The sequence below is a fragment of the Lithobates pipiens genome, unplaced genomic scaffold, assembly GCF_037356315.1.
Source record: "Lithobates pipiens isolate NorthernLeopardFrog02 unplaced genomic scaffold, aLitPip1_a1.2 Scaffold_30, whole genome shotgun sequence".
In the NCBI taxonomy this organism is placed as follows: domain Eukaryota; kingdom Metazoa; phylum Chordata; class Amphibia; order Anura; family Ranidae; genus Lithobates; species Lithobates pipiens.
In genome coordinates, this window is record NW_027507791.1 from 171,794,049 (window position 1) to 171,821,569 (window position 27,521).

At 49.0% G+C, this 27,521-nt stretch overlaps 12 pseudogenes; 6 read left to right on the forward strand and 6 right to left on the reverse strand.

Annotated features, from left to right (window-relative positions):
• Positions 1–6,840: 6,840 nt before the first annotated feature.
• On the reverse strand, positions 6,841–6,960 carry LOC143949825 (5S ribosomal RNA; annotated as a pseudogene).
• Positions 6,961–7,055: 95 nt separating this feature from the next.
• Positions 7,056–7,174, reverse strand: LOC143949605 (5S ribosomal RNA; annotated as a pseudogene).
• Positions 7,175–11,111: 3,937 nt separating this feature from the next.
• On the reverse strand, positions 11,112–11,230 carry LOC143948279 (5S ribosomal RNA; annotated as a pseudogene).
• A 2,749-nt stretch (positions 11,231–13,979) lies between these two features.
• LOC143948103 (5S ribosomal RNA) lies at positions 13,980–14,098 on the reverse strand (annotated as a pseudogene).
• A 102-nt stretch (positions 14,099–14,200) lies between these two features.
• On the reverse strand, positions 14,201–14,319 carry LOC143948417 (5S ribosomal RNA; annotated as a pseudogene).
• A 321-nt stretch (positions 14,320–14,640) lies between these two features.
• LOC143947960 (5S ribosomal RNA) lies at positions 14,641–14,759 on the reverse strand (annotated as a pseudogene).
• Positions 14,760–18,137: 3,378 nt separating this feature from the next.
• On the forward strand, positions 18,138–18,256 carry LOC143948855 (5S ribosomal RNA; annotated as a pseudogene).
• Positions 18,257–18,577: 321 nt separating this feature from the next.
• LOC143948418 (5S ribosomal RNA) lies at positions 18,578–18,696 on the forward strand (annotated as a pseudogene).
• A 101-nt stretch (positions 18,697–18,797) lies between these two features.
• Positions 18,798–18,916, forward strand: LOC143945617 (5S ribosomal RNA; annotated as a pseudogene).
• A 2,747-nt stretch (positions 18,917–21,663) lies between these two features.
• Positions 21,664–21,782, forward strand: LOC143949152 (5S ribosomal RNA; annotated as a pseudogene).
• A 3,940-nt stretch (positions 21,783–25,722) lies between these two features.
• On the forward strand, positions 25,723–25,841 carry LOC143949606 (5S ribosomal RNA; annotated as a pseudogene).
• A 95-nt stretch (positions 25,842–25,936) lies between these two features.
• On the forward strand, positions 25,937–26,056 carry LOC143949302 (5S ribosomal RNA; annotated as a pseudogene).
• Positions 26,057–27,521: the final 1,465 nt, after the last annotated feature.

A 27,521-nucleotide genomic window follows, 5' to 3' on the forward strand; every position in this document is an offset into this window, starting at 1 on the left:
ATCTTCCCTTCTGGAGTCTTCACCTTAGATGGGGGAGTTGCACTTTGGGGGGTCTGAGTGATACCTAATGCGCTGTACTGGAAGGGCTTGACATTCCCGCATATGTGTCCCCTCCCCCTGGATGCGCCCCTTGTCCCCCCCTCTGGCTCCCACCTACTCTTTGCCGACATTGCCTTCTGCAGCTTTCGGGGACCCTGGATGACTTATTTATTGAGCCTATTGGTATGAGACACTGCTTCCCTCCAGGGTGACTCTGGACCCCCCTGGAGGATTTACCCCTTACTGTTTGGGCGGTCCCAGCCTCCCTCTGGATTCTCTACACAGCCCCCGATGGCGATGCAGGAGAGACACTAATTGGCGGGCCCCAGGACTGCTGCTCGGGTGAAGCCTCCCATTGGATGGAGGGATGGTGGCACCAGCCCCTTGCCTGCCGGATTTTCCATGCACCGACCAGGGCTGCTCCTCTTTCATCTTGATGTGGTGACCATGAACTAACCGGTCTTCTGTATACACTAGTCCACCTGTATACACTAGCAAGTATGCATACTCTAGCCTCGCTCTCTGTATACCCTAGCAAGTCTGCATACTCCTGCCTCTCTGTGTAACCCAGCCTCACTCTCTCTCTGTATACCCTAGCCTCCATCTCTGCATACCCAGGACGTTCTTCTGTATAATCTAGCCTGTGTTTTGTACACTTTAGCCTCTCTGTATAAACTAGCCGGTCTTCTGCATACACGAGTCTCTCTGTATACCCTTGGATGTCTTTTGTATACACTAGCTGCTCTTTATACATTAGCTCTCTGTATACCCAAGCCTCTCTGTATACACTAGTCCACCGGTATACACTAGCAAGTCTGCATACAGCAGCCTCTCTGTGTAACCCAGCCGCTCTCTCTGCATACCCAAGATGTTCTTCTCTATAATCTAGCCTATTTGTATACACTAGCCTGTCTTTTGCACACATTAGCCTCCCTATATAAACTAGCCGGTCTTCTGTATACACTAGTCCGTCTGTATACACTAGCAAGTATGCATACTCTAGCCTCTCTCTCTGTATACCCTAGCCTCCATCTCTGCATACCCAGGACGTTCTTCTGTATAATCTAGCCTATCTGTATACACTAGTGTATACAGACAGACTAGTGTATACAGAGGACCGACTAATGTGTACAGATAGGCTAGATTATACAGAAGAACGTCCTGGGTATGCAGAGCGCTCAGCTTCAAGGTATGGCCAATGTGAGTAATATGAGGGACACTCCTCACCCCCGCCCCCACCTACCAGATCTGACTTTCATCCCCTTGCCCTCTCTGCCCCGGTCATCTGGTGGCAGTTTTATGCACTCCCTGGCCCCCACCCATTCATAATCCTTACCGACCTTTCTTTCCGCTGCTCACAGAAACACACTGGATGACTTGTCTAATTAACCAACTTGTACAAGACACCGCTATCCTCCTGTCTGACAACGGTCCCCCTTGGAGGCTTTACCCCTCACTGTTTGGGTGGTCCCTGCCTCTCCCTGGATGCTCCACATATACCACAACGACATTGTCAGAGGGGCACCACTTGACAGGACACGGGGCTGTCATGCCGGTGGCATCTCCCATTGGAGGAAGGGATGATGGCCCCAACCCCTTGGCAGCAGGTTCTTTCATGTACAGACCAGGGCGGCTCATCTTCCCTTCTGGAGTCTTGACCTTAGATGGGGGATTTGCACTTTGGGGGGTCTGAGTGATACCTAATGCGCTGTACTGGAAGTGCTTGACATTCCCGCATATGTGTCCCCTCCCCCTGGATGTGCCCCTTGTCCCCCCCTCTGGCTCCCACCTACTCTTTGCCGACATTGCCTTCTGCAGCTTTCGGGGACCCTGGATGACTTATTTATTGAGCCTATTGGTACGAGACACTGCTTCCCTCCAGGGTGACTCTGGACCCCCCTGGAGGATTTACCCCTTACTGTTTGGGCAGTCCCAGCCTCCCTCTGGAGATGCAGGAGAGACACTAATTGGCGGGCCCCAGGACTGCTGCTCGGGTGAAGTCTCCCATTGGATGGAAGGATGGTGGCCCCAGCCCCTTGCCTGCCGGGTTTTCCATGCACCGACCAGGGCTGCTTCTCTTTCATCTTGATGTGGTGACCATGGAGGGGAGGAGTTGAAATTTATGGGGTCCGGGTGTTTGCTGGTGGGAGTGCGCTAAAGGACTTGACATTTCTGCATGTTTGTCCCCTCTCCCCTGTTTCCCCCCTCCCTTCCCCCCCTTCCCACCCTTCCCTTCCCTCCTTTCCCTCCCCCTTTCCCCCTTCCACTCCCCCTTTCCCCCCTTACACTCCCCCTTTCCCCCCTTCCCTGCCCCTTTTCCCCCCGGGGCGTGGACGGGGGAGCGGGGGTAAGGAGAGGACAATCTGCCAAAGGGAGAAAGGCATTTGTTTGGGGACTGCATGTACTTTAGGGGTATGGGACGGGGGGTGGTGGATCCCATTCTGTGATGCCTTTTCTGTTGTGACGGGCTCCCTCGTGCATGCCTACGTTTAGGGCGAGCCGAGGAGACCCCTCAGTGCTAACAGTTATATGCTCTACCTCTGTTTTGGTTATACTATTGTTTTTTGTTTCTTTGATGTTACTGATTGTCTTTTATTTGCATACCGGTATCAGACGTGACATTTACCACTGCCGGGGCTGGGGGGACTAGGATTCGGGGGCTCCCTCTCCAACCTGTCTACCCAATTACCCAAGTAGGACAGCGCGTTAAACCCAGTGTACATCTGGTAAGCGCTATAGCATAATTGTGCTGTTTTAGTATACCCTTCCTGTACTGTTGAGTGCGGACAACCCTTAACTTCCCTCTCCCCCTGGGGTTGAGGTGCCCGGCCTCTTTTTCCCTTTACCTTTCCTTGCATTTGCCCTTCCTTTCTCCCCCTTAGTTCCCACCATGCATTACCTACCCAAAACCTACCTTGGTTCAACTTTCTTTGCTTTTCTCTGATGTCCCCCCCCCCCTCCCCGAGGAGCGATGGCAGACTCAGTCAAGGTCACCTCTCTAAACGTTAAGGGACTGAACTCCCCTGAAAAACGGTGGATCCTCCTGTGAGAACTGAACACATCCTGTACTGATGTGGCCTTTATACAAGAAACACATTTTAAAAATACTAGCCTCCCCTTTCTATGGTCGAGATCCTTCCCTAAGGTCTACCACTCTACTAACCCCTCCTCTCCATTCTGATCTCTAGCAGGCTCCCCTGGGTTCTCCAGGATTCTCTGGTGGACCCTGGGGGCCAATATCTTTTTCTTAGGGGCCACATTGGAGAGCGCCTTTTTACATTTGCCACTGTGTACGCTCCCAATGATCACCAAGACACGTTCCTCAGAACTACCCTGCACAGATGATGTGACTTTCGGGAGGGCCAATTGATATTAGGTGGGGACTTTAATGTCCCCTTTCGCCATCGGTTGACACTTCTGCCTCTTGCTCCTCGCTCCCTACCCCTCACCTAGGTCTCTATTCTGGCACCTTAATGAGAGCCTGCTCCAGATACCGGAAGTTTTAGCAGATGTGACCAGGGAATTGGACCAGGGAATTTCCAAGAAAACTAAAGCAGGACTGTGACCCGGGGATAATTTGGGAGGCTCACAAGTCAGTACTCCGCAGGGTACTTATCAGGCACGGGCGCGCATCAAACGAACACGGAAGGAACAGCTTGCTAATCTGTTTCGTGAACTTGCCTCTGTGGAAGCGAAACATAAACATACCCCCTTACGGACCTTAGAGATTGAATTGGGGACACTCCATACCCATATTGCTGTCCTACTCCATTATAAAGCGAAAGCGGCACTCCAGTTTTGTCGTAAACTGACGTAGGAGTCAGAGGACAAATGCAGAAAAATCTTAGCCAGGTCGGTAAAGGAGTTGAAATCTGGCTCTTACATACCACAGTTGATAGATGAGAATGGCCAGAGGGCCTCTACCCCAACCCAAATAGTCGAAGTCTTTGAAAAATGTTACTCTGATCTCTACAACCTGCCCGATTCAGGGTCTGGACAGGACAATATAGACAGATATGTAACCGGTTCTGGTCTACCAACCCTCTCATCGGAATCACGGGAGTACTTGGAGGACCCGATCACACTGGAAGAAGTCCAGACGGCCGTGGGACCTCCGAAGGTGGGTAAGGCTCCGGGCCCTGACGGATATACCGCACAATACTTTAAGACCTTCCTCCCTATTCTCGGCCCGCGCTTGGTGAATTTATTTAATACTCTGAGCTCGAATGGGGATTTTCCTGAGGATACCCTTAGAGCCCACATCTCGTTGATACCTAAGGAGGGCAAAGACCCAGGCCTATGTGGGAGCTACAGACCCATTTCCCTCCAAAATTCGGTCCTAAAACTATTCTCTAACTCCTCGCCACGTGATTGGCACATCACTTGTAGTCCCTTATACATATTGACCAGTTAGGTTTTATTCCCACCAGGGAAGATAGGGACAACACCACTAAGGTGCTTACCCTGATCCGTAAAGCAAAGTCATCTGGGACCCCTTGTCTTTTCATGAGTACTGATATTGACCAGTTAGGTTTTATTCCCACCAGGGAAGATAGGGACAACACCACTAAGGTGCTTACCCTGATCCGTAAAGCAAAGTCATCTGGGACCCCTTGTCTTTTCATGAGTACTGATGCCGAGAAGGCTTTTGATCGGGTCAAATGGACATTAATGTTCTCGGTCCTTCGCCATATAGGTCTGAGTGAACGGATGCTGGCATGGATAAGTAAGATATACTCACGTACTTACATTCCACCGGACATCGCGCGTACGTTTATGTTGAACTTCCCCCCAACCCTTGTCACTAAGATCCGCAGTTTGCTTCACGGGTGGCATTCTGGCCTCCATTCCTGGTTCAGCAGATGCAATCTCATTAAAATGAACATACTCCCTAAATTTACTTATCTTTTCCAAGCTCTCCCGATCCAGATTCCAGTCCTGTTTTTTAAGCAAGCTCAATCCTTGCTCACTCAATTTAACTGGGCCCACAAAAATCCCAGACTTAAGCGGTCACAGCTGACATTGTCTAAACAACAGGGAGGGTTGGTTCTCCCTAACTTGCGACGCTACTACCTGGCCTCCCATCTGGGGCGTGTATTGGACTGGAATCGAAACAAATTTTCTAAGCTCACTCCCGAATCCCGCTAAGAAGCGCCATGTGGTGCTATAAGTATTTACCCACAGAATTTATGTCACATCCCACTATAGGGGCTTAGTTGAAAGTCAGTCACCTGATCGCTACCCAAAACACACTCACGTCTTTGACTTCCCCCCTATTCCCTATACGTGGCCATCCAACCTTTGAACTGGGGACCCACTTAGAAATTCCAACCTAGACAATGCGTCTAAATTCGTCATTGATGGAAAATGGCCTTCTTTCTCAACCCTAACAGATCCGACAGGGCTTTTCCAACTGCCTTTTTGGAGAGCGGCGCAACGACATCATTTTCTCCATTCCATCCCCAATCCTCAAACGTTCGCCCGCCCTCAGACGGAGTTTGAGACTCTATGCAGGAGCGAAGGCCCTTTGGCCCACATTCTCTCTCAAACAGATTACCCACACTTAACCTGTCTGGCCAACTGGGAAAAGGACCTTAATTGCTAATTTTCCCCAGCACAGAGACAACGCATTATCACTTTGGCTCTCAAAATGTCGCTGTGCACGAAGATACAGGAGACGAATTTTAAACTTCTCACCAGGTGGTATTTGACACCATCAAAGCTGCAGAAATGTTTCCCTTCTTCCTCGAACATATGCTGGAGGTGTGGAGAAGAAGAGGGCACGTTGCTGCACATTTTTTGGTCCTGCCTCAGCTTGGTGGACTTCTGGACAGAGATCCGATGCATGACACAAAAATTCACAGACTTCTCCATCCAGGAAGAGGCTGCATTCTTTCTCTTGTACCATTCACAGATTCCCATTAAGAAGTACAAAAAAATCTATTTTACGGCATGTGATTAATGCGGCGAAATCCTGCATCCCTCTCTATTGGAAAAAATGTTCCCCCCCTTTCATTACTCACTGGCTTAGGAAAATAGAGGACATTAAAAAAAATGGAGGACTTGATCCTCACATCACAAGGTAAACAAGAATTTTTTAAACAAACCTGAGACATCTGGAATACCTTTATATTCTCGCTAGAAGGATGTCGCCTGCTATCGCCTTAGTGCTCTGAGCTTTCCTTGACTGGCCCCTTGGACAGTGGCTGCCATCGTGTCTCGTCCCCTCTTCTCCTTTTCTGATCTTTCAACCCTTCTCTTTTCGGCCTTCCTCCCCTATCTCTCACCCCCTCCACCCCCTCTCTCTTTTGGAAAGAGTGGAAAATTGGGAATGACGGCCCCACACCCCCCTCTGGATGGATTATGCCGGAGGGACCTGGGGTTTGTGTGACCCTGGATCTTGGTACAGTACTTTATCCGTGCCTCGAATCATTGTGATTGATGGAAGGCAGACTCACAGTTGCGAATATACCTGTATCAAGTATTGTTCAGCTGCTTTTTGCTCTGTATTTCTCTGTTGCATTATGTACTTGGGGGACCGTCTTCCCCTATTTGGAGAAAAAATTATATTTGAAAAAAAAAGAAGCCTACGACACCTGGTATTCCCAGGCGGTCTCCCATCCAGGCATTAACCAGGCCGGACCCTGCTTAGCCTCCAAGATCAGATGAGATGGAACAGATTCAGTGTGATGTGGCCGTAGCCAATATCTTCAGGCACTCTCAACTCTCTTGACAAACACCAAGATGGTCACCTTGGAAACAAGCGGAAAAAAATAGGTCAATGGCCACAACATAAAAAGAAGCCTACGGCATCTGGAAATCCCAGGCGGTCTCCCATCCAGGTACTAAACTGGTCCCAACCCTGCTTAGCCTCTGAGATCAGATAAGATTGGGCTCTTTCAGGGTGGTGTGGCCGTAGGAGATTTCTTCAGGCACTCTCAACCTTGACTAACGCCAATATGGTCACCTTGGGAAACAAACAAAAAAATCAAGTCAACGCCAACAACAGGAGAAGAAGTCTACAGCACCTAGTATTCCCAGGTGGTCTCCCATCCAGGTATTAACAAGGCCCGACCCTGTTTAGTCTCTGAGAACAGACGAGATCTGGTGCTTTCAGGGTTATGTGGCCATAGGCGAGCTCTTCAAGCACTCTCAACCCTCTTGACAAACACCAAGATGGTCACCTTGGTAAACAAAAAAACAAAAAAACAAGTCAACGCCAACAACATAAAAATAAGCCTCCAGCACCTAGTATTCCCAGGTGGTCTCCAATCCAGGTACTAGCAAGGCCCGACCCTGTTTAGCCTCTGAGATCAGAGGAGATCGGGCGCTTTCAGGCTTATGTGCCCATAGGCAATCTCTTTGGGCACTCTTAACCCTCTTGACAAATGCCAAGATAGTCACCTTGGGAAACAAGCGAAAAAAAAACAGGTCAATGTCAACAACATAAAAAGAAGACTACGGCACCTGGTATTCCAAAGCCATCTCCCATCCAGGGACTAACTAGGCCCAACCCTTCTTAGCCTCAGAGATGAGAAGAGATAGGGCTCTTTCAGGGTGATGCTGCTGTAAGCGAACTCTTTGGGCACTCTCAACCCTCTTGACAAATGCCAAGATGGTCACCTTGGGAAACAAGCGAAAAAAAAAAAAAAACGAATCAAGGCCAACAACATAAAAAGAAGCCTACAATAACTGGTATTCCCAGGTGGTCTCCCATCCAGGTACTAACCAGGCATGACTCTTCTTAGCCTCCAAGATCAGACGAGATTGGGTGCTTTCAGAGTGCTCGGACTCTTTCCCCATCACTAATGGGATGAGGCAGGGGTGCCCTCTGTCTCCCCTAATTTTTATTCTGACACTGGAACCACTTATGTGTCACGTTCGGAATGACCCGAATATTACTGGCATATCCAAACCCTCGGCACACCACAAAATTGCGGCGTACGCTAACGATCTAATTTCTTTTGTCTCCAATCCACACATTTCGCTTCCCAATATACTCGCGGCTCTCCGGCGATACGGCAGCCTATCAAACTATAAAATCAATTGCACCTTTGGCTGTATTGAATATATCGGTCCCGGATGGTGAGGCCAAGAGGCTACGCTCCGCTTTTCCATTCTACTGAGCTGAAAAATCTATACGTTACCTGGGCGTTGACATCGCAGCGGATTTGGCGCAATTGTACCCGCTTAATTTTGTCCCTCTCCTGAATAGACTGAAATCTGATTTGGGAAACTGGCATGCTTTAACACTGACCTGGTTCAGGCGCTGTAATGCATTCAAAATGACGGCCCTCCCGCGGATTTTATACTTGTTCCAGACATTACCGATCCGGTTACCCCCAATTTTTTTCAGACAACTGCAGGTGCTGCTCCGGGACTTTATTTGGGCGCGCAAACCGCCCAGAGCCCGTTTGCAATTGCTTGCCAGACCAAAGGACAAGGGGGGTCTGGGTCTCCCAGATCTGAGACAATACTACAGAGTGACTCTGCTAGCGAGAGTCGTTGATTGGCATTGTAATGGCCCACACAAGCAGTGGGTGGAGATGGAGATTGAGGATGGATCCATTCCCCTATTGACCTCCCCGTGGCTCCTGTCCTCCCTACCAAAAGACCTCAGAGATCACCCCGTAGTGGGAGCTACGTTGGCTGTTGTGCGGAGGTTGTTCCGCTGCACACACATTGCTCCCCTGCCGTCACCAATGACTCCGGTTATAGGTAATCCAGACTTCCCACCGGGATTTACCAACAAGAAACTGCGACAGTTGACAGTGGTGGGGAAACAGCGTCTGGGAGAGGTGTGGCCCTCGGGAGGGCTCCCGACCACGCAAACTGTCGCCAAGCTTTCTGACCCTCCGCTTGACTTGTTTAGTGCTTATCAACTTCATCACTTTCTTCTGGCCATACAAAGGGCCCCCTACACTCCTAGAGACCTGACACCCTATGAATCCATCTGTCACAAAAGGGAACCTGTGCGACACACCCTCTCCCTCCTGTACAACCTATTGAGTAGTCAGGAGGAGGAGTCGACCCCACCATTTATCCACAAATGGGAGAGGGACTTTGGCATCACATTTACCCCACAACAGATAGGCAAGATCCTGACATTAGTACATAAAGCTTCCATCGCAAACCAATATCAAGAATCAGGATACAAGATAGTCTCACGCTGGTATAGAGTCCCATACCTTCTGAATAAAATGAATAGATCGATCCCGGATGTTTGTTGGAGGTGCAATTCAGATACGGGGACCATGGGACACATTTTCTGGGCATGCCTGGCCTTGAGGAACTTTTGGGTGGAGGTGACCGAGACGATAAAAACTCTCAGAAATGTAGATATCGCAGACAACCCAGCAGCGTGCCTTCTACACTTGACCGAACAGCCTGTTCGAAAATACAAAAAAACCCTCCCGATGCAACTCCTGAACGCCGCCCGGGCCTGCATTCCCACACTGTGGAGGCAGCCTCAGCCCCCCATCCAAAGTGCTGTGGTATTCCAAAGTCAATCATATTCTCCGGATGGAAGAATTGACCGCCACCCTTCACAACACTGAAGAGGCATTTAGTGTTACATGGAGGCCCTGGAGGTATTTTTCTGGTACTTGAGACTACATTCGGGAGGTGAGCAGCGCCCCTGTCCCAGAAAAAGACTGAACATCTAACGTTTACCTACGTAGGCCATGTCTGCCCTCGGTGGCATCCCCCCCCCCTCCCTTTTCGTCTTTATTTTTCTATTTTTCCCCGCCGCCATCCCCCCCCCTCCTCTCTCTCCGTCTTTGCACTCTCTTCTTCCCCCGTCCTCCCTTTTGACTATGCCTTGTCTCCTTACTAGCCTTTGGGACCCAGAAGAGCCCCAGGGTTCTGGACACGACCGGCTCATATTTTACTCTGGTTCACATAGGTCATGATAAGCTGGCTCGCTGTGGTCCCAGTTGCTCTCCATGATTACATTTGTCCGAACAGGGCTGCATTAGTTATACTGTACTACATGTCCGAGGTGGGGTTTCTCTCATTTCTGCATGAAACTCTAGGACTCCCCTCTGAGAACCCAGAGTTATTTGGCTGCCTATTTTTTGTTACCATGTAATTGTGACCCTGGGTCATGCTGTATGGTTGACTGTTATATTTATGTTGTTCTACTTATACTTAATAAAAGAATAAAACAAAAAAAATAAAAATAAGTCAATGCCAACAACTTAAAAAAAGCCTATGGCATCGAGAAATCCCAGGCGTTCTCCCATCCAGGTACTAACCAGGTCCCAACCCTGCTTAGCCTCTGAGATCAAATGAGATTTGGCTCTTTCAGGATGATGCAGCCATAGTAGATTTTTTCAGGCACGCTCAACCCTCTTGACAAACGCCAAGATGGTCACCTTGGGAAACAAACAAAAAAAAACAAGTCAACGCCAACAACATAAAAAGAAGCCTACCGCACCTAGTATTTCCAGACGGTCTCCCATCCAGGTATTAACAAGGCGCGACCCTTTCTAGCCTCTGAGATCAGCGGAGATTGGGCGCTTTCAGGGTGATGTGCCCATAGGCAATCTCTTTGAGCACTCTCATCCCTCTTGAAAAATGCCAAGATAGTCACCCTGGGAAACAAGCGAAAAAAAACAGGTCAACGCCAACAACATAAAAAGAAGACTACGGCACCTAGTGCCGTCTCCCATTCAAGTACTAACTAGGCCCAACCCTTCTTAGCCTCTGAGATCAGAAGAGATAGGGTGCTTTCAGGGTGATGCGGCTGTAAGCGATCTCTTTAGGCACTCTCAACCCTCTTGACAAATGCCAAGATGATCACTTTGGGAAACAAGCGAAAAAAACAGGTCAACACCAACAACATAAAAATAAGCCTGCGGCATCTGGAAAACCCAGGCGGTCTCCCATCCAGGTACAAACCAGGCCCAACCCTGCTTAGCTTCTGAGACCAAACGAGATTGGGCGCTTTCAGGGTGTTGTGCTCGTAGGCAATTTCTTTGTGCACTCTCAACCCTCTTGACACATGCCAAGATGGTCACCTTGGGAAACAAGGGAAAATAAAACAGGTCAACGCCGACAACATAATGAGAAGCCTACGGCACCTGGTATTCCCAAGCTGTCTCCCATCCAGGTACTAACCAGGCCCATTGCTGCTTAGCCTCCGAGATCAGATGAGATTGGGCTCTTTCAGGGTGATTTGGCCGTAGGCACTCTCTTTGGGCACTCTGAAGCCTCTTGACAAAGGCCAAGATGGTCACCTTGGGAAACAAGCTAAAAAAAACAGGTCAAAGCCAACAACATAAAAAGAAGCCTACGGCATCCAGTATTCCCAGGCGATCTCCCAATCAAGACACTAACCAGACCAGATCCTTCTATGGCACCTGGTCTTCCCAGGCAGTCTCCCATCCAGGTACAAACCAGGCCTGACGCTGCTTAGCCTCTGAAATCAGACGAGATCGGGTGCTTTCAGGTTGATGTGGCCGTAAGCATTCTCTTCAAGACACACCCAACCCTCTTGACAAACGCCAAGATGGTCGCCTTGAGAAACAAGCAAAAAAAACAGGTCAAAGCCAACAACATAAAAAGAAGCCTATGGGCTTACAGCGGACCCTAAGAGATGGGACCCACTAGCTCTGTCATGGTTCGGACGCTGTAATATGAACGCAATGCCACGACTTCTGTATCTACTACAAGCCTTACCTATCAAAATACCCCAGACTTTCTTTCATGCGGTTCGCTCAACGTTTATCAAGTTCCTCTGGCGCGGAAAACATATGCGTATTGGTAGGGCAATGCTGTTGCGACCGAAATTGCGGGGAGGTATTGGCTTCCCGGACCCTGCTCTATATTACACAGCGACGCACATGACACCGGTGGTTGACTGGTGCTGGTGTTCTGCCATATACTGTCCGGCCATGATAAAGTGTCTGCGCCGTACTGCGCATGCGCAGTACGGAGCAGACGAAGCTTCGGAAAATCTCCGAAGCCGAACGGCGCCTGCGCGGTGAGTGGAGGTGGTAGCCCCACCATCCAAGCGGACATAGGGTTGTGAATATTAGAGGGCCCCTCGCAGGCGAGCTTAGCTCGCCACGCTTCGGGCTCGGCCTCGCTGCGCTCGGCTCTTTTATATTCTTACTCTATGTCCACTTGGATAGTGGGGATAGAAACTGGACTCAGTGCGCAGGCGCCGTTCATGCTCGGCAATTTTCGGAATCTGTGTTGCTGTGTACTGCGCATGCGCAGCACACAGCGGACACTATCCGATGGGGGACCATATGTGATAGGACACCGGCATGGGGAACTGAAGCTATGGGTCAAGCTAGAGCAGGAGATGGTGCGGGTTCCACTGACTGGTCTGCCTTGGGCGGGGAGGCCATTGGAGCCCTGTGTGACTACTCACCCGTTAATTGGCCCCTCGCTCGCCGAGATGGATAGTTTTTTTCACCTTTCCCACCTGACTAACTTCCCTTCTCCTATGACCCCAATTATTGGACATCCTAGATTCCCTCCGGGCCTGTCTGACCAGGCCTTTACCAGGCAAGCCCCGAAAGGGCTTCTGAGAGCAGCCCTATTTCTTGGACCCACGGGCTTGATTCCCATGGGGACCATACTGCTAGAGCAAGTACCTGTTGCATTGGATAGCTGGAGAGCTAGACAGCTAATCCATTTCCTCTGATCACTACCTAACCATTCGTTCTTCTCTAGACAATTCCCCCCCTTCGAGGAACTTTGCCTGGATGATGGCCCAGTTCATGGTTTCCTCTCTAGGTCCTACCAAATCCTGACAGACGCACAATCCTCCACGGATCCACCCTTCCTAGCTAAATGGAAAAGGGACTTACAAACTACATTCTCCAAACCACAGAAGGACAGAATACTCTTTTTCGCCCATAAGTCGTCACTCTGCAGTAAATATCAGGAGATCTCATATAAGCTGATCACACGCTGGTATCGTACACCGGTGGTGTTGGCCAAAATATTCCCCGGTCAATCTGACCGCTGCTGTCGCTGCGGGCAACAGGCTGGCACCATTCTCCACATTTTCTGGGAATGCCCTAAATTACAAACATTCTGGCAGCCTGTCCTGAGACTCATCCACAAGTTCACAGACATTTCCTTAGCCAATGATCCCACAGCAGTTCTTCTCAATCTAACTTCTATGTCGAGAAAGCGTTATCATAAGTCCTTACTTAAACATCTCCTCAATGCAGCTAGGGCCTGTATCCCAAGTCAGTGGAAAGAGCAATCTGCTCCAATGGTGACCCAGTGGTTCGCAAGGGTAAATGATATTGAACGAATGGAAGACCTGACTGCCACAATGAGGGATAAAACGGAGGAGCATGGGAACAGATGGTTCTACTGGACCCAGTTTCGCTTTTCGGAAGAATACCTCCGCGAGACATAGTAAGCTCATGGTGATTGTTGGAGATCGCTGTTCCAAACGTTGGACAGCTGATGAGCTGGTGAGCCGAGGGCGTCTCTTGCTCCCTGGGAGGGGACCCCATCCTATCCACTCTACCCACGACACCCCCTTACCCCTTCTTTTCCTTTTCTGCCATTTCCTTCCCCAATCTTCTCTTTCCCCTTCTCCCTCCTTTCAGTTCTACTATTTCCCTTCTTAACTCAAAAAAGGGAAAAGAAAATGGTATGTTCCGACCCCATTTGACTACTACACAATACTCTTCCCCTATCTATGGATATCTAAACTCTTCGAGGATAGCAGGGCTAGTATCAATAATATTTTACGTGGTAGAGGATCCCAACGAGATGGAGCTTTAATCTCATCTTGATATGACCGCAAAGCTGTACACATGCTATTCTCCTCGGACTTCTTACCATTGGCTCTGATATCCATGCAATATGATCGTTTGTTTGTAACTATTTGTATCACACATTCTGTGAAGTTGCCTTTGCATTGTATGTTGCATACTACTAAATAAAAAAAAATAAAAAAAAGAAGCCTATGGCACCTGGTATTCCCAGGCGGTCTCCCATCCAGGTACTAACCAGGCCCGACACTCTTTAGCATCCGAGATCAGACGAGATTGGGTGCTTTCAGGGTGATGGGGCCGTAGGTAATCTCTTCGGGCACTCTCAACCCTCTTGACATACGCCAAGATGGTCACCTTGGGAAACAAGTGAAAAAAAAAAACAGGTCAAGGCCAACAACATAAAAAGAAGCCTACAGCACCTAGTATTCCCAGGTGGTCTCCAATCCAGGTACTAGCAAGGCCCAACCCTGTTTAGCTTCTGAGATCAGAGGAGATCGGGTGCTTTCAGGGTTATGTGCCCATAGGCAATCTCTTTGGGCATTCTCAACCCTCTTGACAAATGCCAAGATAGTCACCTTGAGATACAAGCGATAAAAAACAGGTCAATGTCAACAACATAAAAAGAAGAATACGGCACCTGGTATTCCAACGCCATCTCCCATCCAGGTACTAACTAGGCCCAACCCTTCTTAGCCTCAGAAAAGAGAATAGATAGGGCTCTTTCAGGGTGATGCTGCTGTAAGCGATCTCTTTGGGCACTCTCAACCCTCTTGACAAATGCCAAGATGGTCACCTTGGGAAACAAGCAAAAAAAAGAAAACGAATCAACGCCAACAACATAAAAAGAAGCCTACAATAACTGGTAATCCCAGGTGGTCTCCCATCCAGGTACTAACCAGGCCCGACTCTTCTTAGCCTCCAAGATCAGACGAGATTGGGTGCTTTCAGAGTGATGTGGCCATAGGCAATCTCTTCAGGCACTCTCAACCCTCTTGACAAACACCAAGATGCTCACTTTGGGAAATAAGCGAAAAAAAAAACAGGTCAACGTCAACAACATAAAAAAAAGTCTACGACACCTGGTATTCCCAGGCGGTCTCCCATCCAGGTACTAACAAGGCCCGACTCTATTAGCCTCCAACATCAAACGAGATCGGGTGCTTTCAGGGTGATGTGCCCGTAGGCAATCTCTTCAGGCACTTTCAACCCTCTTGACAAACGCCAAGATGGTCACCTTGGGAAACAAGCAAAAAAATAAAAATAAGTCGGAAGCTAGAGACAATACGGCCCGAGTCCTCCATTTAATCCATGCGGCGCATGTACCGGGAAGGCCCTTGCTTATGTTGTCAACGGATGCGGAGAAGGCCTTTGACAAGGTGGCCTGGCACTTTATGCAGGCCACCCTGGAACATATAGGTCTTGGCCCCAACATGATGAGCTGGGTAATGTCGCTTTACTCCACGCCATCGGCAGCGGTACGGGAGACCGAGTGGTGCTCGGACTCTTTCCCCATCACTAATGGGACGAGGCAGGGGTGCTCTCTGTCTCCCCTAATTTTAATTCTGACACTGGAACCACTTATGTGTCACGTTCGGAATGACCCGAATATTACTGGCATATCCAAACCCTCGGCACACCACAAAATTGCGGCGTACGCTGACGATCTAATTTTTTCCGTCTCCAATCCACACATTTTGCTTCCCAAAATACTTGCGTCTCTACAGCGACACGGCAGCCTATCAAACTATAAAAACAATTGCGCCAAGTCGGCTGTATTGAATATATCGGTCCCGGATGGTGAGGCCAAGAGGCTCCGCTCCTCTTTTCCATTCTACTGGGCTGAAAAATCTATACGTTAACTGGGCGTTGACATCGCAGCCGATTTATCGCAATTGTACCTGCTTAATTTTGTCCCTCTCCTGGATAGACTGAAATCTAATTTGGGAAACTGGCATGCTTTAACACTGACCTGGTTTGGGCGCTGTAATGCATTCAAAATGATGGCCCTCCCTCGGATCTTATACATGTTCCAGACATTACCGATCCGGTTACCCCCAATTTTTTTCAGACAACTGCAGGTGCTGCTCCGGGACTTTATTTGGGCGCGCAAACCGCCCAAAGCCCGTTTGCAATTGCTTGCCAGACCAAAGGACAAGGGGGGTCTGGGTCTCCCAGATCTCAGACAATACTACAGAGTGACTCTGCTAGCGAGAGTCGTTGATTGGCATTGTAATGGCCCACACAAGCAGTGGGTGGAGATGGAGATTGAGGATGGATCCATTCCCCTATTGACCTCCCCGTGGCTCCTGTCCTCCCTACCAAAAGACCTCAGAGGTCACCCCGTAGTGGGAGCTACGTTGGCTGTTGTGCGGAGGTTGTTCCGCTGCACACACATTGCTCCCCTGCCATCACCAATGACTCCGGTTATAGCTAATCCAGACTTCCCACCGGGATTTACCAACAAGAAACTGCGACAGTTGACAGTGGTGGGGAAACAGCGTCTGGGAGAGGTGTGGCCCACGGGAGGGCTCCCGACCACGCAAACTGTCGCCGAGCTTTCTGACCCTCCGCTTGACTTGTTTAGTGCTTATCAACTTTGTCACTTTCTTCTGGCCATACAAAGGGCCCCCTACACTCCTAGAGACCTGACACTCTATGAATCCATCTGTCACAAAAGGGAACCTGTGCGACACACCCTCTCCCTCCTGTACAACCTATTGAGTAGTCAGGAGGAGGAGTCGACCCCCACCATTTATCCACAAATGGGAGAGGGACTTAGGCATCACATTTACCCCACAACAGATAGGGAAGATCCTGACCTTAGTACATAAAGCTTCCATCGCAAACCAATATCAAGATACAAGATAGTCTCACGCTGGTATAGAGTCCCATACCTTCTGAATAAAATGGATAGATCGATCCCGGATGTTTGTTGGAGGTGAAATTCAGATATGGGGACCATGGGACACCTTTTCTGGGCATGCCCGACCTTGAGGAACTTTTGGGTTTCCAGTAGCGTGCCTTCTACACTTGACCGAACAGCCTGTTCGAAAAGACAAAAAAACCCTCACGATGCAACTCCTGAATGCCGCCCGGGCCTGCATTCCCGCACTGTGGAGGCAGCCTCAGCCCCCATCCAAGGTGCTGTGGTATTCCAAAGTCAATCATATTCTCCGGATGGAAGAATTGACCGCCACCCTTCACGCACCCAAATAAAGTCCCGGAGCAGCACCTGCAGTTGTCTGAAAAACAATTGGGGGTAACCGGATCGGTAATGTCTGGAACATGTATAAGATCCGAGGGAGGGCCATCATTTTGAATGCATTACAGCGCCCGAACCAGGTCAGTGTTAAAGCATGCCAGTTTCCCAAATCAGATGTCAGTCTATCCAGGAGAGGGACAAAATTAAGCAGGTACAATTGCGCTAAATCCGCTGCGATGTCAACGCCCAGTTAACGTATAGATTTTTCAGCCCAGTAGAATGGAAAAGAGGAGCGGAGCCTCTTGGCCTCACCATCCGGGACCGATATATTCAATACAGCCGACTTGGCGCAATTGTTTTTATAGTTTGATAGGCTGCCGTATCGCTGTAGAGACGCAAGTATTTTGGGAAGCAAAATGTGTGGATTGGAGACGGAAAAAATTAGATCGTCAGCGTACGCCGCAATTTTGTGGTGTGCCGAGGGTTTGGATATGCCAGTAATATTCGGGTCATTCCGAACGTGACACATAAGTGGTTCCAGTGTCAGAATTAAAATTAGGGGAGACAGAGAGCACCCCTGCCTCGTCCCATTAGTGATGGGGAAAGAGTCCGAGCACCACTCGGTCACCCGTACCGCTGCCGATGGCGTGGAGTAAAGCGACATTACCCTGCTCATCATGTTGGGGCCAAGACCTATATGTTCCAGGGTGGCCTGCATAAAGTGCCAGGCCACCTTGTCAAAGGCCTTCTCCGCATCCGTTGACAACATAAGCAAGGGCCTTCCCTGTACATGCGCCGCATGGATTAAATTGAGGACTCGGGCCGTATTGTCTCTAGCTTCCGACTTAATTTTATTTTTTTGCTTGTTTCCCAAGGTGACCATCTTGGCGTTTGTCAAGAGGGTTGAAAGTGCCTGAAGAGATTGCCTACGGGCACATCACCCTGAAAGCACCCGATCTCGTTTGATGTTGGAGGCTAATAGAGTCGGGCCTTGTTAGTACCTGGAGGGGAGACCGCCTGGGAAAACCAGGTGTCGTAGACTTCTTTTTATGTTGTTGGCGTTGACCTGTTTTTTTTTCGCTTATTTCCCAAAGTGACCATCTTGGTGTTTGTCAAGAGGGTTGAGAGTGCCTGAAGAGATTGCCTATGGCCACATCACTCTGAAAGCACCCAATCTCATCTGATCTTGGAGGCTAAGAAGAGTCGGGCCTGGTTAGTACCTGAATGGGAGACCACCTGGGATTACCAGTTATTCTAGGCTTCTTTTTATGTTGTTGGCGTTGATTCGTTTTCTTTTTTTTGCTTGTTTCCCAAGATGACCATCTTGGCATTTGTCAAGAGGGTTGAGAGTGCCCAAAGAGATCGCTTACAGCAGCATCACCCTGAAAGAGCCCTATCTCTTCTCTTTTCTGAGGCTAAGAAGGGTTGGGCCTAGTTAGTACCTGGATGGGAGATGGCGTTGGAATACCAGGTGCCGTATTCTTCTTTTTATGTTGTTGACATTGACCTGTTTTTTATCACTTGTATCTCAAGGTGACTATCTTGGCATTTGTCAAGAGGGTTGAGAATGCCCAAAGAGATTGCCTATGGGCACATAACCCTGAAAGCACCCGATCTCCTCTGATCTCAGAAGCTAAACAGGGTTGGGCCTTGCTAGTACCTGGATTGGAGACCACCTGGGAATACTAGGTGCTGTAGGCTTCTTTTTATGTTGTTGGCCTTGACCTGTTTTTTTTTTCACTTGTTTCCCAAGGTGACCATCTTGGCGTATGTCAAGAGGGTTGAGAGTGCCTGAAGAGATTACCTATGGCCCCATCACCCTGAAAGCACCCAATCTCGTCTGATCTCGGATGCTAAACAGTGTCGGGCCTGGTTAGTACCTGGATGGGAGACCGCCTGGGAATACCAGGTGCCATAGGCTTCTTTTTTTTATTTTTTTTTATTTAGTAGTATGCAACATACAATGCAAAGGCAACTTCACAGAATGTGTGATACAAATAGTTACAAACAAACGATCATATTGTATGGATATCAGAGCCAATGGTAAGAAGTCCGAGGAGAATAGCATGTGTACAGCTTTGCGGTCATATCAAGATGAGATTAAAGCTCCATCTCGTTGGGATCCTCTACCACTTAAAATATTATTGATACTAGCCCTGCTGTCCTCGAAGAGTTTAGATATCCATAGATAGGGGAAGAGTATTGTGTAGTAGTCAAATGGGGTCGGAACATACCATTTTCTTTTCCCTTTTTTGAGTTAAGAAGGGAAATAGTAGAACTGAAAGGAGGGAGAAGGGGAAAGAGAAGATTGGGGAAGGAAATGGCAGAAAAGGAAAAGAAGGGGTAAGGGGGTGTCGTGGGTAGAGTGGATAGGATGGGGTCCCCTCCCAGGGAGCAAGAGACGCCCTCGGCTCACCAGCTCATCAGCTGTCCAACGTTTGGAACAGCGATCTCCAACGATCACCATGAGCTTACTATGTCTCGCGGAGGTATTCTTCCGAAAAGCGAAACTGGGTCCAGTAGAACCATCTGTTCCCATGCTCCTCCGTTTTATCCCTCATTGTGGCAGTCAGGTCTTCCATTCGTTCAATATCATTTACCCTTGCGAACCACTGGGTCACCATTGGAGCAGATTGCTCTTTCCACTGACTTGGGATACAGGCCCTAGCTGCATTGAGGAGATGTTTAAGTAAGGACTTATGATAACGCTTTCTCGACATAGGAGTTAGATTGAGAAGAACTGCTGTGGGATCATTGGCTAAGGAAATGTCAGTGAACTTGTGGATGAGTCTCAGGACAGGCTGCCAGAATGTTTGTAATTTAGGGCATTCCCAGAAAATGTGGAGAATGGTGCCAGCCTGTTGCCCGCAGCGACAGCAGCGGTCAGATTGACCGGGGAATATTTTGGCCAACACCACCGGTGTACGATACCAGCGTGTGATCAGCTTATATGAGATCTCCTGATATTTACTGCAGAGTGACGACTTATGGGCGAAAAATAGTATTCTGTCCTTCTGTGGTTTGGAGAATGTAGTTTGTAAGTCCTTTTCCATTTAGCTAGGAAGGGTGGATCCGTGGAGGATTGTGCGTCTGTCAGGATTTGGTAGGACCTAGAGAGGAAACCACGAACTGGGCCATCATCCAGGCAAAGTTCCTCGAAGGGGTGGAATTGTCTAGAGAAGAACGAATGGTTAGGTAGTGATCAGAGGAAATGGATTAGCTGTCTAGCTCTCCAGCTATCCAATGCAACAGGTACTTGCTCTAGCAGTATGGTCCCCATGGGAATCAAGCCCGTGGGTCCAAGAAATAGGGCTGCTCTCAGAAGCCCTTTCGGGGCTTGCCTGGTAAAGGCCTGGTCAGACAGGCCCGGAGGGAATCTAGGATGTCCAATAATTGGGGTCATAGGAGAAGGGAAGTTAGTCAGGTGGGAAAGGTGAAAAAAACTATCCATCTCGGCGAGCGAGGGGCCAATTAACGGGTGAGTAGTCACACAGGGCTCCAATGGCCTCCCCGCCCAAGGCAGACCAGTCAGTGAAACCCGCACCATCTCCTGCTCTAGCTTGACCCATAGCTTCAGTTCCCCATGCCGGTGTCCTATCACATATGGTCCCCCATCGGATAGTGTCCGCTGTGTACTGCGCATGCGCAGTACACAGCAACACAGATTCCGAAAATTGCCGAGCATGAACGGCGCCTGCGCACTGAGTCCAGTTTCTATCCCCACTATCCAAGTGGACATAGAGTAAGAATATAAAAGAGCCGAGCACAGCGAGGCCGAGCCCGAAGCGTGGCGAGCTAAGCTCGCCTGCGAGGGGCCCTCTAATATTCACAACCCTATGTCCGCTTGGATGGTGGGGCTACCACCTCCACTCACCGCGCAGGCGCCGTTCGGCTTCGGAGATTTTCCGAAGCTTCGTCTGCTCCGTACTGCGCATGCGCAGTACGGCGCAGACACTTTATCATGGCCGGACAGTATATGGCAGAACACCAGCACCAGTCAACCACCGGTGTCATGTGCGTCGCTGTGTAATATAGAGCAGGGTCCGGGAAGCCAATACCTCCCCGCAATTTCGGTCGCAACAGCATTGCCCTACCAATACGCATATGTTTTCCGTGCCAGAGGAACTTGATAAAGGTTGAGCGAACCGCATGAAAGAAAGTCTGGGGTATTTTGATAGGTAAGGCTTGTAGTAGATACAGAAGTCGTGGCATTGCGTTCATATTACAGCGTCCGAACCATGACAGAGCTAGTGGGTCCCATCTCTTAGGGTCCGCTGTAAGCCCATAGGCTTCTTTTTATGTTGTTGGCTTTGACCTGTTTTTTTTGCTTGTTTCTCAAGGCGACCATCTTGGCGTTTGTCAAGAGGGTTGGGTGTGTCTTGAAGAGAATGCTTACGGCCACATCAACCTGAAAGCACCCGATCTCGTCTAATTTCAGAGGCTAAGCAGCGTCAGGCCTGGTTTGTACCTGGATGGGAGACTGCCTGGGAAGACCAGGTGCCATAGAAGGATCTGGTCTGGTTAGTGTCTTGATTGGGAGATCGCCTGGGAATACTGGATGCCGTGGGCTTCTTTTTATGTTGTTGGCTTTGACCTGTTTTTTTTAGCTTGTTTCCCAAAGTGCCATCTTGGCCTTTGTCAAGAGGCTTCAGAGTGCCCAAAGAGAGTGCCTACGGCCAAATCACCCTGAAAGAGCCCAATCTCATCTGATCTCAGAGGCTAAGCAGCAATGGGCCTGGTTAGTACCTGGATGGGAGACAGCTTGGGAATACCAGGTGCCGTAGGCTTCTCATTATGTTGTCGGCGTTGACCTGTTTTATTTTCCCTTGTTTCCCAAGGTGACCATCTTGGCATGTGTCAAGAGGGTTGAGAGTGCACAAAGAAATTGCCTACGAGCACAACACCCTGAAAGCGCCCAATCTCGTTTGGTCTCAGAAGCTAAGCAGGGTTGGGCCTGGTTTGTACCTGGATGGGAGACCGCCTGGGTTTTCCAGATGCCGCAGGCTTATTTTTATGTTGTTGGTGTTGACCTGTTTTTTTCGCTTGTTTCCCAAAGTGATCATCTTGGCATTTGTCAAGAGGGTTGAGAGTGCCTAAAGAGATCGCTTATAGCCGCATCACCCTGAAAGCACCCTATCTCTTCTGATCTCAGAGGCTAAGAAGGGTTGGGCCTAGTTAGTACTTGAATGGGAGACGGCACTAGGTGCCGTAGTCTTCTTTTTATGTTGTTGGCGTTGACCTGTTTTTTTTCGCTTGTTTCCCAGGGTGACTATCTTGGCATTTTTCAAGAGGGATGAGAGTGCTCAAAGAGATTGCCTATGGGCACATCACCCTGAAAGCGCCCAATCTCCGCTGATCTCAGAGGCTAGAAAGGGTCGCGCCTTGTTAATACCTGGATGGGAGACCGTCTGGAAATACTAGGTGCGGTAGGCTTCTTTTTATGTTGTTGGCGTTGACTTGTTTTTTTTTGTTTGTTTCCCAAGGTGACCATCTTGGCGTTTGTCAAGAGGGTTGAGCGTGCCTGAAAAAATCTACTATGGCTGCATCATCCTGAAAGAGCCAAACCTCATTTGATCTCAGAGGCTAAGCAGGGTTGGGACCTGGTTAGTACCTGGATGGGAGAACGCCTGGGATTTCTCGATGCCATAGGCTTTTTTTAAGTTGTTGGCATTGACTTATTTTTTTTTTTTTGTTTTATTCTTTTATTAAGTATAAGTAGAACAACATAAATATAACAGTCAACCATACAGCATGACCCAGGGTCACAATTACATGGTAACAAAAAATAGGCAGCCAAATAACTCTGGGTTCTCAGAGGGGAGTCCTAGAGTTTCATGCAGAAATGAGAGAAACCCCACCTCGGACATGTAGTACAGTATAACTAATGCAGCCCTGTTCGGACAAATGTAATCATGGAGAGCAACTGGGACCACAGCGAGCCAGCTTATCATGACCTATGTGAACCAGAGTAAAATATGAGCCGGTCGTGTCCAGAACCCTGGGGCTCTTCTGGGTCCCAAAGGCTAGTAAGGAGACAAGGCATAGTCAAAAGGGAGGACGGGGGAAGAAGAGAGTGCAAAGACGGAGAGAGAGGAAGGGGGGGGATGGCGGCGGGGAAAAATAGAAAAATAAAGACGAAAAGGGAGGGGGGGGGGGGGATGCCACCGAGGGCAGACATGGCCTACGTAGGTAAACGTTAGATGTTCAGTCTTTTTCTGGGACAGGGGCGCTGCTCACCTCCCGAATGTAGTCTCAAGTACCAGAAAAATACCTCCAGGGCCTCCATGTAACACTAAATGCCTCTTCAGTGTTGTGAAGGGTGGCGGTCAATTCTTCCATCCGGAGAATATGATTGACTTTGGAATACCACAGCACTTTGGATGGGGGGCTGAGGCTGCCTCCACAGCGTGGGAATGCAGGCCCGGGCGGCGTTCAGGAGTTGCATCGGGAGGGTTTTTTTGTATTTTCGAACAGGCTGTTCGGTCAAGTGTAGAAGGCACGCTGCTGGGTTGTCTGCGATATCTACATTTCTGAGAGTTTTTATCGTCTCGGTCACCTCCACCCAAAAGTTCCTCAAGGCCAGGCATGCCCAGAAAATGTGTCCCATGGTCCCCGTATCTGAATTGCACCTCCAACAAACATCCGGGATCGATCTATTCATTTTATTCAGAAGGTATGGGACTCTATACCAGCGTGAGACTATCTTGTATCCTGATTCTTGATATTGGTTTGCGATGGAAGCTTTATGTACTAATGTCAGGATCTTGCCTATCTGTTGTGGGGTAAATGTGATGCCAAAGTCCCTCTCCCATTTGTGGATAAATGGTGGGGTCGACTCCTCCTCCTGACTACTTAATAGGTTGTACAGGAGGGAGAGGGTGTGTCGCACAGGTTCCTTTTTGTGACAGATGGATTCATAGGGTGTCAGGTCTCTAGGAGTGTAGGGGGCCCTTTGTATGGCCAGAAGAAAGTGATGAAGTTGATAAGCACTAAACAAGTCAAGCGGAGGGTCAGAAAGCTTGGCGACAGTTTGCGTGGTCGGGAGCCCTCCCGAGGGCCACACCTCTCCCAGACGCTGTTTCCCCACCACTGTCAACTGTCGCAGTTTCTTGTTGGTAAATCCCGGTGGGAAGTCTGGATTACCTATAACCGGAGTCATTGGTGACGGCAGGGGAGCAATGTGTGTGCAGCGGAACAACCTCCGCACAACAGCCAACGTAGCTCCCACTACGGGGTGATCTCTGAGGTCTTTTGGTAGGGAGGACAGGAGCCACGGGGAGGTCAATAGGGGAATGGATCCATCCTCAATCTCCATCTCCACCCACTGCTTGTGTGGGCCATTACAATGCCAATCAACGACTCTCGCTAGCAGAGTCACTCTGTAGTATTGTCTCAGATCTGGGAGACCCAGACCCCCCTTGTCCTTTGGTCTGGCAAGCAATTGCAAACGGGCTCTGGGCGGTTTGCGCGGCCAAATAAAGTCCCGGAGCAGCACCTGCAGTTGTCTGAAAAAAATTGGGGGTAACCGGATCGGTAATGTCTGGAACAAGTATAAAATCCGCGGGAGGGCCGTCATTTTGAATGCATTACAGCGCCTGAACCAGGTCAGTGTTAAAGCATGCCAGTTTCCCAAATCAGATTTCAGTCTATTCAGGAGAGGGACAAAATTAAGCGGGGTACAATTGCGCCAAATCCGCTGCGATGTCAACGCCCAGGTAACGTATAGATTTTTCAGCTCAGTAGAATGGAAAAGCGGAGCGTAGCCTCTTGGCCTCACCATCCGGGACCGATATATTCAATACAGCCAAAGGTGCAATTGATTTTATAGTTTGATAGGCTGCCGTATCGCCGGAGAGCCGTGAGTATATTGGGAAGCGAAATGTGTGGATTGGAGACAAAAGAAATTAGATCGTTAGCGTACGCCGCAATTTTGTGGTGTGCCGAGGGTTTGGATATGCCAGTAATATTCGGGTCATTCCGAACGTGACACATAAGTGGTTCCAGTGTCAGAATAAAAATTAGGGGAGACAGAGGGCACCCCTGCCTCATCCCATTAGTGATGGGGAAAGAGTCCGAGCACTCTGAAAGCACCCAATCTCGTCTGATCTTGGAGGCTAAGAAGAGTCAGGCCTGGTTAGTACCTGGATGGGAGACCACCTGGGAATACCAGTTATTGTAGGCTTCTTTTTATGTTGTTGGCCTTGATTCGTTTTTTTTTTTTTTTCACTTGTTTCCCAAGGTGACCATCTTGGCATTTGTCAAGAGGGTTGAGAGTGCCCAAAGAGTTCGCTTACAGCAGCATCACCCTGAAAGAGCCCTATCTCTTCTCATCTCTGAGGCTAAGAAGGGTTGGGCCTAGTTAGTCCCTGGATGGGAGATGGCTTTGGAATACCAGGTGCCGTAGTCTTCTTTTTATGTTGTTGACATTGACCTGTTTTTTTTTCGCTTGTTTCCCAAGGTGACTATCTTGGCATTTGTCAAGAGGGTTGAGAGTGGCCAAAGAGATTGCCTATGGGCACATAAGCCTGAAAGCGCCCGATCTCCTCTGATCTCAGAGGCTAAACAGGGTCGGGCCTTGCTAGTACCTGGATTGGAGACCACCTGGGAATACTAGGTGCTGGAGGCTTATTTTTATGTTGTTGGCGTTGACTTGTTTTTTTGTTTTTTTGTTTACCAAGGTGACCATCTTGGTGTTTGTCAAGAGGGTTGAGAGTGCTTGAAGAGCTCGCCTATGGCCACATAACCCTGAAAGCACCAGATCTCGTCTGTTCTCAGAGACTAAACAGGGTCGGGCCTTGTTAATACCTGGATGGGAGACCACCTGGGAATACTAGGTGCTGTAGACTTCTTCTCATGTTGTTGGCGTTGACTTGATTTTTTTGTTTGTTTCCCAAGGTGACCATATTGGCGTTAGTCAAGGTTGAGAGTGCCTGAAGAAATCTCCTACGGCCACACCACCCTGAAAGAGCCCAATCTTATCTGATCTTAGAGGCTAAGCAGGGTTGGGACCAGTTTAGTACCTGGATGGGAGACCGCCTGGGATTTCCAGATGCCGTAGGCTTCTTTTTATGTTGTGGCCATTGACCTATTTTTTTCCGCTTGTTTCCAAGGTGACCATCTTGGTGTTTGTCAAGAGAGTTGAGAGTGCCTGAAGATATTGGCTACGGCCACATCACACTGAATCTGTTCCATCTCATCTGATCTTGGAGGCTAAGCAGGGTCCGGCCTGGTTAATGCCTGGATGGGAGACCGCCTGGGAATACCAGGTGTCGTAGGCTTCTTTTTTTTTCAAATATAATTTTTTTTCCAAATAGGGGAAGACGGTCCCCCAAGTACATAATGCAACAGAGAAATACAGAGCAAAAAGCAGCTGAACAATACTTGATACAGGTATATTCGCAACTGTGAGTCTGCCTTCCATCAATCACAATGATTCGAGGCACGGATAAAGTACTGTACCAAGATCCAGGGTCACACAAACCCCAGGTCCCTCCGGCATAATCCATCCAGAGGGGGGTGTGGGGCCGTCATTCCCAATTTTCCACTCTTTCCAAAAGAGAGAGGGGGTGGAGGGGGTGAGAGATAGGGGAGGAAGGCCGAAAAGAGAAGGGTTGAAAGATCAGAAAAGGAGAAGAGGGGACGAGACACGATGGCAGCCACTGTCCAAGGGGCCAGTCAAGGAAAGCTCAGAGCACTAAGGCGATAGCAGGCGACATCCTTCTAGCGAGAATATAAAGGTATTCCAGATGTCTCAGGTTTGTTTAAAAAATTCTTGTTTACCTTGTGATGTGAGGATCAAGTCCTCCATTTTTTTTAATGTCCTCTATTTTCCTAAGCCAGTGAGTAATGAAAGGGGGGGAACATTTTTTCCAATAGAGAGGGATGCAGGATTTCGCCGCATTAATCACATGCCGTAAAATAGATTTTTTTGTACTTCTTAATGGGAATCTGTGAATGGTACAAGAGAAAGAATGCAGCCTCTTCCTGGATGGAGAAGTCTGTGAATTTTTGTGTCATGCATCGGATCTCTGTCCAGAAGTCCACCAAGCTGAGGCAGGACCAAAAAATGTGCAGCAACGTGCCCTCTTCTTCTCCACACCTCCAGCATATGTTCGAGGAAGAGGGGAAACATTTCTGCAGCTTTGATGGTGTCAAATACCACCTGGTGAGAAGTTTAAAATTCGTCTCCTGTATCTTCGTGCACAGCGACATTTTGAGAGCCAAAGTGATAATGCGTTGTCTCTGTGCTGGGGAAAATTAGCAATTAAAGTCCTTTACCCAGTTGGCCAGACAGGTTAAGTGTGGGTAATCTGTTTGAGAGAGAATGTGGGCCAAAGGGCCTTCGCTCCTGCATAGAGTCTCAAACTCCGTCTGAGGGCGGGCGAACGTTTGAGGATTGGGGATGGAATGGAGAAAATGATGTCGTTGCGCCGCTCTCCAAAAAGGCAGTTGGAAAAGCCCTGTCGGATCTGTTAGGGTTGAGAAAGAAGGCCATTTTCCATCAATGACGAATTTAGACGCATTGT